This window comes from Pelmatolapia mariae, linkage group LG10_11 (genome assembly GCF_036321145.2).
Source record: "Pelmatolapia mariae isolate MD_Pm_ZW linkage group LG10_11, Pm_UMD_F_2, whole genome shotgun sequence".
Taxonomy (NCBI): domain Eukaryota; kingdom Metazoa; phylum Chordata; class Actinopteri; order Cichliformes; family Cichlidae; genus Pelmatolapia; species Pelmatolapia mariae.
In genome coordinates, this window is record NC_086236.1 from 45,045,844 (window position 1) to 45,055,995 (window position 10,152).

The following is a 10,152-nucleotide window of genomic DNA, read 5'->3' on the forward strand; positions in this document are numbered from 1 at the left end:
CTCCTGCAGTCTGTCTTTACCTCGGAAAAGATGACAAACAAACCAGCAGAGTCTGAAACAGCAGTGTGTTTTCCTGCTCTCACACCAGGACGCCACTGGCATGCAGTCCAGTAGGCTTTCCCAGCACCGGGCACTTAGCTTGGCTCAAAGGAATGGCCTGTCTGCCTGTCTGTCTGCATTCTGTTGGCAGCGTGTGGATGGGTGTGTATCCCGTGTGTGCAGCGGGTAAAGTGCGATAAAGAAAATTTCCAGAATGTTCTGCTATAGTGTCTGGTGTTTGTCAGCGTGTGGAACAGACATCATCTGGAGTTCAAACATATTGGCTGTTGGCCCTTATTTTTGTTCTGTTATAATTTTCACCTCTTGTAAAATACTTTTTTTTTTATAAAGTCAAGGTTATTCCTACATCCATTTACATGTCTTCCCGAATAAACATAAGAATATGACATTATTCCATACTCAACCCAGTCCAAGGCTTGATATTCCCGTAATCACCGTGATGACAGGATGCAGGATACTGAGGTGAAGATAGTTAAATAGCACTTTTTAAAATTTATGTTGGTGAAATAAGAGTTTTTGGTTCATTTAAGCTGCCAGAAGCCACAAGTAAAGCAACCAAAAGACTGTGTGTTTTGGTTTAAAAGTGTTTTTAAAAATGTGAGCAATTTTATTTAATCTGGAGAAGCGATTCAGAATGAGTGATGCAGCTGTTGCACTTCTCATGCTTATGCTTCATATCTGAAACGACACATTCAAAGGAAAATAAGGTATCAGACATTGCAACAGAAGGATAACAATGCATGCACTTTCAGTGGAGTGAGTCACACACCTAATGAAAACCTATGTGGAAAATCTAATGACGGCAATTATCATGATGTCATAGCAATGACATGGCCCCTAATAAAGCTTCCAAATAAATGACTGTGTGCATCTTTTGCAAACAAAAACATATTTGTTAACATAAAAAAACGTGAAATAGCTTTTAAAATGTTACATTTAGGGTAATATGGGAAAAAGTATTTGCCCTCCCCTTGTTAAATCATGATTTAACTGCGATTAATCACATTTTGGGGGGAAACCTGAGTTCAGTTTGACAAAACAATACATCCTGGTGCGATGTAAATGCCCGGCCATCAAACTCAAGAACATCTGGGAAACTTAAGTTAATGACATCTCTCAGTCTTGAAAGGGTTACAGATTCGTTTCTAAGGCTTTGGGACTCCAGCAAACCACTGTGAGAGACATTATTCAGAAATGAAGAAAACTTGGAACACTGGTGAATCTTCTCAGCAGTGGGAGACCAACCAAATACCAAAAGAGCGCACCAACAACTCAACCAGGAGGTCACAAAAGAACCCAGAACAGCATGTAAAGAACTGCAGGCCTCACTTGCCTCTGTTAAGGTCAGAGTTCACTTTTCAGCTGGGTAAAAATGACATCCATGGGAGCGTTCTAAGGTTAAAACCACTGCTGACCAAAAGTAACAAAGGCTTATCTCACATTTGTGAAAAATAATTGAAATAAGCCTTGAACGCCTTGAATAATGCTTTGAACCTCTACTCATCTACAGTTATACACTAAGCACAAGGGATATTTTAACAACTGGAAAACAAGATCTTTATTCTCTGTCTTTTGTTTTCTTTTGACACTTTCACTTTTATTCTCATTAACCTCTGAAACCTGTGTGAATCATGTAGTTACTTGAAATGTACACCAATCAGCAATGACTGTAAACTCTGAGCAGTTGGTGAGTAAAATAGTTTCACATACGCACAAAAATCCCCCGCAAAAAAATGAAGCCTTCTTTAAATTTTATTTCATTTTTGGTCAGGATATACATGTTTTTAAGGCTCTGGGTTTGACTTACAGTTTCAACTCAACCATAGATGGTAAAAAAAAAAGTCTATTTATTACTAATTTATTAATATATTTAAACGTATTTAGATGACAGTGATGAGTCGTAGTTGTGTACATTGAAAACACTACTAGATTGTACTGAAATGCACAAAGAGAGAAACAGTCTGACAAACACATGCTTTCATTCTTTTTATATCTGTTTAAAAGCCAGCCATTAAGGAGTGCGAACTATATCCACTGATGGGTTCACTGCCAGTAAAAAGGCGCTGAAAACTATTCTTGTCTGACCTGGGGTTTGACTGACTGGAAATGGCACAGAGGAAACTGTTTAGGAAAGGGAAATCGAGAGGTGCAGTGATGGAAGAGTGCCACGAAAATAAGAGGGGAAAAAGGCAAAGAAAGTGAGGCAAACATAAGAAAAATGAATCCCATGTTAAGACCTCGACTCAGCAGTTACACATAAGGAATAAGAGATAGGTGAAGACAGGGGAGTGAGTAAATATTCGTGTTCTGGGGTCTTTTGGGTCTTCCACACAGAGGGCCATATTTGTTTAACTTAAGGAGAATTTCATTAAGCTTCATCCAATCCATCCGTGGAAGGTTTTCTTTTCAGGAAGGTCTCCCTTTCTGACCACAGCAGCAGAGCTGATGGTCTTCCCGCAGGCAAACTGTGAGGCTGCTCGGCTTTCTTGGAATCTTCATCACGACCACATGAAGAGAAAAAAGGGAACGCTGTGCCATTCTTTTAATAGAAGAGAAGGACCTTGTAGCATATTCACAGGGCAATTGGGAAGTACACACAAAAAGAGATGTATGTGATTTTCTCTGACAGTTTTATTTTTGTCGGTTGTGTGTCTGATTGCTGTTGTTTCCCACTAAACACTCAACCCAAGATGGGCAGCTCTCTTGTACTGAGCAGCTCTGAATAGCTCCAATTGTACAAGCCACTTTTAGCTCAAGCAGCTTAATTCTTTTTTTTACATTAGTTAAATATCACATGTAATTTATACAACACTATAGTAACAACTGTAAAAATACACAGTTTCATGATGGTGTAGCTATTTCATTGCTATATATACCAGAGTTTTAAACCAAACACAATAAAAATAAGTCTACAATGGGAAATAACCAGTGTGATTCTTGCGTAATGAGAGGTATAGAGGAAAATGGGAAGTAATGATAAAAGAAATTAAAACAAGGTTTTCATACATTTGATTTCCAGTTTGTGTGATGTGTGACAACAACACGAATGCTAGGGGAACACTGGGAGCTCCGAAATGACGGGACTGTGGGAACCACGGAAAACAGTCACCACAGTAAACAGTAACGGGAACAGTACAGGAATAGGACGACACGACAAGGAACTGAAACAAGCTGAGGGAATAAATATCCAAGTGAGAATGAGAGAAAAGAAAGGAGACACCTTAGGAACTGCACACAGATTAACTAAATCTCATAATGAAACATGGGGAAGTTAATGAAGAACACACAAGGAGAGATAACTAACAAACTAATACAGGAAGAAACTAAACAAAGACAACAGACTCTCACCTACAAACTTGACAGAGAGGCACAAGCAAAAGACTCAGACGGCAACAAAAGACTGAACAGAGACAATCCTGAGTGAAATAGTAATGACAAGCATATTAACCGAAATAAAGAACTCGGGATACGAAGGGATGTGATGAACAAGTGTAACAGTATCATTTATGTATTAGGGAAATTAAATTCCAGATCCACAAACTCAAAACTATGTCCAAAACCCGAGACCAAAACATATTCTGAATATAATTTCTGCATGAGCCTATCAACTTTAAATCAAAATTACAACACCAATTCAAAAAAAAGCTGGGATGCAGTGATTGTCAGATGTCATGAACCTGTATTTAATCACCAAAGAGCATAAAAAGCAAAAAAACGTACCCTTTAAAAAAAAAGTTTCTTCTTCGCTCGTGTCTTTTCACTCTTTCCTTTTATTGAAATAATAAAAAAAAATAGCGACACCATCATGAAACTGTCTATGTTGTTATTGTTAACCTCTGGCTCTCATCCACACTGTGTCGCTGCGGGTGCCGTTGGGTTTCCCTCTTGGTCAACGGTGCACTTCCAGGCCTTGCAGTCTCTGGCCTTGACCTTTGCTTGCTCGAAGGTTGGACGTCGTTGTTTAAGATCGTCTTCAGTTTGCTTGATCCAAGTCTTCGTGGGCGCATCACGCTTGATTCTCCAGTGGGCGGGGCACTGCTGCAGCAGAAGGCAGTATGACAGGCGAGACTTTACAATATAAAGTGTCTTGAGGCAGTTGTTGTTGTGAATTGGCACTATATAAATAAAACTGAATTGAAAAAAGTTAGGACAGGGCCATATTTACCACAGTGTATCTTCCCCTCTTAACAGTCTTTACATATCTGGGAACTGAGGAGACCAGCTGCTGGACTACTGGGAGAGGAATATTGTGCTATTCGTGTCTGACATGGGATTCTGGCTGCTTTATTAGTCCTGGATCTTCTTTCTTCTCTTTTTTCTTGATGAGCCTAATGTTTTCAGTTGTTGAAAGGTCTGCTCAGCAAGGAAGCCAGTTCAGCACCAGTACTCTTCTACTATGAAACCATGCTGTTGTAATAGATGCAGTTTGTTGGTTTAATCATTGTCTTCCGCAAATATGCAAGGCCTTCCAAGGCTGTCATCACTGACGAGAGCACATGTTGCTCTAAAATCTATGTACACCTTTCAGCACTGTGTGGCTAACAAGCAGGATGGTTCTTCTTTGATGCAGCGGCAACAGCATCCATGTTTTCAAAAAATAATTTCAAATTTTGATTCATCTGTTCACAGACCAGTTTTCGACTTCAGTCAATTTTAAATGAGCTTTGGAGCAGAGAGGACAGCAACACTTCGGGATCATTTTCATATATGGCTTCTTCTCTGTATGGTAGAGCTTTAACCTGCATTTGTGGATGGTACAGTAAACTGTGTTCACAGACAGACATTTCTGGAAGTGCTCCTGAGCCCTTGTAGCGATTTCCATGACAGATTTATGTTTGTTTTTAATGCAGCCTGAGGGCCAAAAGTCATGGGCACCCGTATGCGTGCACAGATTTCCCCAGATTCTCTGAATCTTTGAGGATGAGATAAACCTTTGCAATGTATAGGATCACTATTTTACAGACTGGTGAACCTCTGCCCATTTTCTGTGAAAGTCTGCCTCTATAAGCTGCTCATTTTACACTCAGTCACATTACTGACTTGTTCACAGTTAATCTAAGAACTTGCTAAATGTTCCTCCAGCTGTGATTTGTTTTTCCTCCAGCTGACCTTTCTGGCCTTTTGTTGCCCCCATTTGAACATTTTTCAAACTTAAAAATCGAATTTTAAATGTTGCATTTTCTTAGTTTTAAATATTTAATATGTTTTCTGTGTTGTAGTGGAAATAAGATGTGGGCTTATGAGTTTTGAAAATGACTGCATTCTATTTTTATTTACATTTTACACCACCTCCCAACTTTTGTGGAATTGCATTTGTAAAATGGATTTCTTTGAAGGGAGAACAAAGAAGTAATTCACAGTCGTTCATAAAAGAGCTCGAATCTTTTTGTTAATAGCATCTCATTACATACATCCCTCTGAGCTTTTTCTCTCTGTTTGAGTTCCAAAATATTATTTTGTTGTAAGTGCAGATTATGGGTATAAAGCAGTCTATCGCGCTGTGTCAGTTAAGACAAGCTCCATACTTTCGTTTTATTGAGAAATGTCTGCTAGGTGAATAAACGTCTGAGTTTTGAGCTGGGTTATGAACAGTGTGTAATTTGACAGCTGTAATAGCTGCAATGTATCTTTTTTTAGTCGAAACGATACTGCCAGCGTGTTTGTTTCCAGACTTGCACACAGGCAACTTAAAAAATAGTTATTTATTTATTTTAGGACATCTGGTTCAAATTACTGGTCACATGCTTAATACTAAAGATGATCAAAAACATATGTTTGAACTGAATGGAGGTACTGTTATCTTACAGCACTGCGTCTTGCATTTCAAAGTTTAATCTAAAAAAAAAATCAAATACATAAATTGAACACTGTCTATAGCTATATAGCATTTTTTTTTTAATTTTAAAGATAACTTATATAATTTATAAACCTTTTCCATTTTGACATTTTAAAGAAGAAAAGGTTCAAATGAAGTGAAAGACAGCTGAATTACACTGAGCCACTTCACAATCAGAGACCGGGTATTTTGCATGCGGTCTGCCTTGGTAAACCGTGCACATAAAAACTCTTTTGCTTTTGTTGACTTAATCTAGAATAAACTGACATTATTAAAGGTCTAAGAAGTGACCACAGCTAATAAACTCCTTTTTTTCAGTTGAAAACTGTTGCTCAAACAGAATTAAAACCATGTGCCCCACTGCTCTTTTATTGCATCCTACACTGGATATTTTGAAGTCAACCCTGTTGAGTGGATCTGATCCGTACACTATCACACAATTTTACTAGGCCTTCAACACGTAGCTCATCAACTGTTTATGCTTTTAAGACCTTCATAGAGTCAAACAGCTGTTTCCCTTCTTTCTCCAGGTTTGGATTATTATTAATGGCTCAAATTACAGGCCACTATTCTGGGTATTTCCCTAAACATTACATGACCATTCTGACTAAGTGCTCAAGGGAAAACCCATCTCAACATACAGTGGGTCAGACATTTCATTTTATGGCGTCAGAGACAGTTTGTGGTTTATCAGTACATTCCAGTTGCGGCAAATGAGTCTTATCTTATTGTTTTACCATCCACGCTGTCATCTCCCTCAACCCCAGACAGAATACAACGGACGCTGGGGAAAAATAAAGTGCTGTGCACATGTGTAATATGAGATGCTTATGAAATTTCTCTGTATTTTCAAATGATTTACTGTTTCAAGTTTAAGGATGGCTTAGACATTTTTTCCTTACAGTTCTCCAGAAGTAATGTGCAGGAAGAAATGATGAGGAAATTAGGAATAGGCTTCTTTGGGCATTTATTTTCTTAATACATTTTGTAACATTATCTAACTGTGCAATAAACTGTTAAAAATGAGATATTTTTTTACCTGTTTAAATGCAGCTTTAGAAGCCATAATCAGCAACGCTCTAGTGATGCCTCTAAACACAGCTGAACTATCCATCTCTGGTCAGAAATTATTTATTTCCACGTTTAAAAAGCAATAGGAAACATAAATAAAAGGAATGGAATGACACAGTGGCTCAGTGCTGGGAAGGCAGTGTGATCCAGCCAGGAGAACAGACTCACTGTGAATCGGTGTGTGGGCCAGCCAGTGCCCCTCCTGACAATGTTAAGCAACGGGTGGTAGAAGTGCTGGGGAGCACTTTATAAGTCAGGGGTGCTGCTGTAATGGTTGGCAGAGGTTCTCACAGGTAGTCATTTTAATTAGCGGTAATGCATCACACATAAGCTAGATTTATGTGGGATGTAGACACTATAAGTAGCTGTTAATTATTTTTTTGGTTGCAAAGGGCTGCATGCATTTTCACTGGCATGAAAATGGGAAACTGTCTTCATTAACACAGCGGTCTGTGGGTAAAATTATTGTTTAAGACCTACTCCTTATTCTCTGCAGTCTTGTGTTTTTAGCCAGTTGCAATGTACATTCACCAGCCGTTGTATTAGGCATTGGGTGACCCCCTGATGTCTTCAAAATTGCTCTAATTCTTGGTGGCATAGATTCAACAAGGTGCTGGAAAAATTCCTCAGAGATTTTGCTCCATATTAACTTGAAAGAATCACACAGTTGCTGCAGATTTGTCAGCTGCACATTCATGTTGCAAATCTCCTGGTCCCTCATATGCCAAAGGTGCTCTATTTAATTAAGATCTGGTGACCATGGTGATCGTTTGAGCACACTGAACTCGCTGTCATGTTAAAGAAACCAGTCTGTGATTATTTAAGCTTTTAGACACAATGCATTATTCTGCTGGAAGCAGCCATTAGAAGATTTACCCTGTGGTCATTAAGGGATTTGCATATTCTGTTAATCTGGACGTAACGTTTTCAGAAGTGTTTTGTCACTCAACCAAGTGACTTTTTCAGTCTAAGATAACTGCAGGTTTCCCCAACCTTGTAAACAGAACATTTGCATAATGACTGAAACTAGCACCACTGGTAAACAATGGGCTGTGAGGTCAGTTTCATGACAATTAATATGCAAATTGTGTCATGCCTGTGGGTGTCGCTCCAGATCACTGACATTTCTAGGTGGTGCTCTTGGGCTCTGTGCCAGCCTGTCTCCACCTGCAACCCGTCTCTGTTAATCAAGGGCAGCAGCGTTGAGGAACAGTGCAGACCGTCTTTCTTCACCAATCTACGGCGGTAAATTGGTCTTCACGTTCGGACTTCACACTCTCCATTCCTGCTAAAGAGAGAACGGAACTCACCTGCCTGCGCTCCAGAACTCTGCCACCAATCACCACACCTCTCGCCTGCAAACCCACCAACTCCCACTTTCCCACCCCTCCGTTGCTGCTCTCATCCGCAAACCAAGTAAGACAATCTCTGCTATCATCTCACACACACCCCGCCTTAAGCTTATTTCGGTGACAGTGTCTCTGCCGTTTCAGAAGAATCTGCCTCCGTGAAGCTCTTCCAATATCCCGCTTTTATCTGTCAGATAAAAGCAGGATAAATCAATTAAAAAACTTTGGATACTCAGTGTCTTCCCAAAAGGTTGATTCTGTTCATCTGGACGTAGCATTTTCAGTGGGAGAAAATGTTTAGTTACTGATCCAAGTGACTTGACCACAATAACTGAAACTAGCACCACTGAACAAATAATGGGCTGTGAGGTCAATTCCTGGATCATTAATATGCAAATTCTCATGACCATTGATCAACAACTACTGATCAATGGCCATGAGTACCATTCACAGAGAGTTGGGGAATGGCTGCAATCACAGCCTGGAAGATGGTGAAACATGTAGCCTTAAGCCCCCTCCTTGATTCAGAGATGGTCTTTCCCTTTTCACATAAATGGCCTCCTTGACTCCGCGCTCAAACCAGCGTTCCTCCTTGTCCAGGATGTGTACATCCTCGTCATTGAATGAGTGTCCACTGGCCTGTAGGTGGGAATGGACTGCAGAGTCCTGGCCTGACGAGTTAGCTTGTCCGCTTTGCCAGAGGTTGTTTGGTTTCCCCGATGCATATGGGTCAGTATATAAGGTTTGACTCTCATCATCCACTGGCGCACAAACTGAGTGTCATCAGGATGCTACAACGCAGAGCGAGCACCATCCTCACAGATACAGCGACCAGGAAAGCAGAAGAACATCACATCAAGAAGGCCCTGAGTAAACGTGGTTATGCCAGCTAGACATTTGTCAAATCGGGGAAGGCACCTAAAGAAGGTTCCAGCTGATCCAGGAGAGAAGGACAACTGCTGCCAAAGTAAAAATCCAAAGTGATCCCGTATGTTTCAGGAGTATCGGAACAGTTGAGACGCATTTTTTCTAAACACTGCGTCTCTGTGGCTTTTAAACCCCAAAACACACTGCGCCAAAAATTGGTCCACCCCAAGGATCAGGTCCCCCGACACAAACAGAGTAATGTAGTTTACACTGTTAATTGCCAGAAGGATTGCCATGATTTATACATCAGGGAAACTAAACAACATTTGGCTAAGCAGATGACACAACACAGAAGAGCTACCTCATCAGGCCAGGACTCCGCAGTCTATTCACACCTACAGGCCAGTGGACACTCTTTCAATGACGAGGATGTACACATCCTGGACAGGGAGGAGCGCTGGTTTGAGTGCGGAGTCAAGGAGGCCATTTACGTGAAAAGGGAAAGACCATCTCTGAATCGAGGAGGGGGCCTAAGGGTACATCTTTCACCATCTTACAATGCTGTGATTGCAACCATTCCCCAACTCTCTGTTTATACAAGGTAGGATGGACCCACACATTCATGTTTCATGTTGTATCCTCAGTTTCTTGTTCTTAGCTGAAATGAATTTCACCCGGTGTTGGCTTCTGCACAGTGGCTCAATGTAATTCTGCTGTCTTTAATTTCATTTGAATCTTTTCTTTAACAAAATATCAAAGTAGAATTCAAGGTTCCACGAAGGTAAGGTAAGGTACCTTGGCTGTAACAAGTTATTCGAGCTACTCTCACCTTCCTATCAGCATGAAGCAGTCTGGCCATTCTCCTCTGACCTCTGACATGAGCTAGGCATCTGACATCTAGTGAGAACTGACACTCACTAAACATTTTCTCTTTCTTAGGCTACGTCCACACTAGCGTTTTCAGTCGTT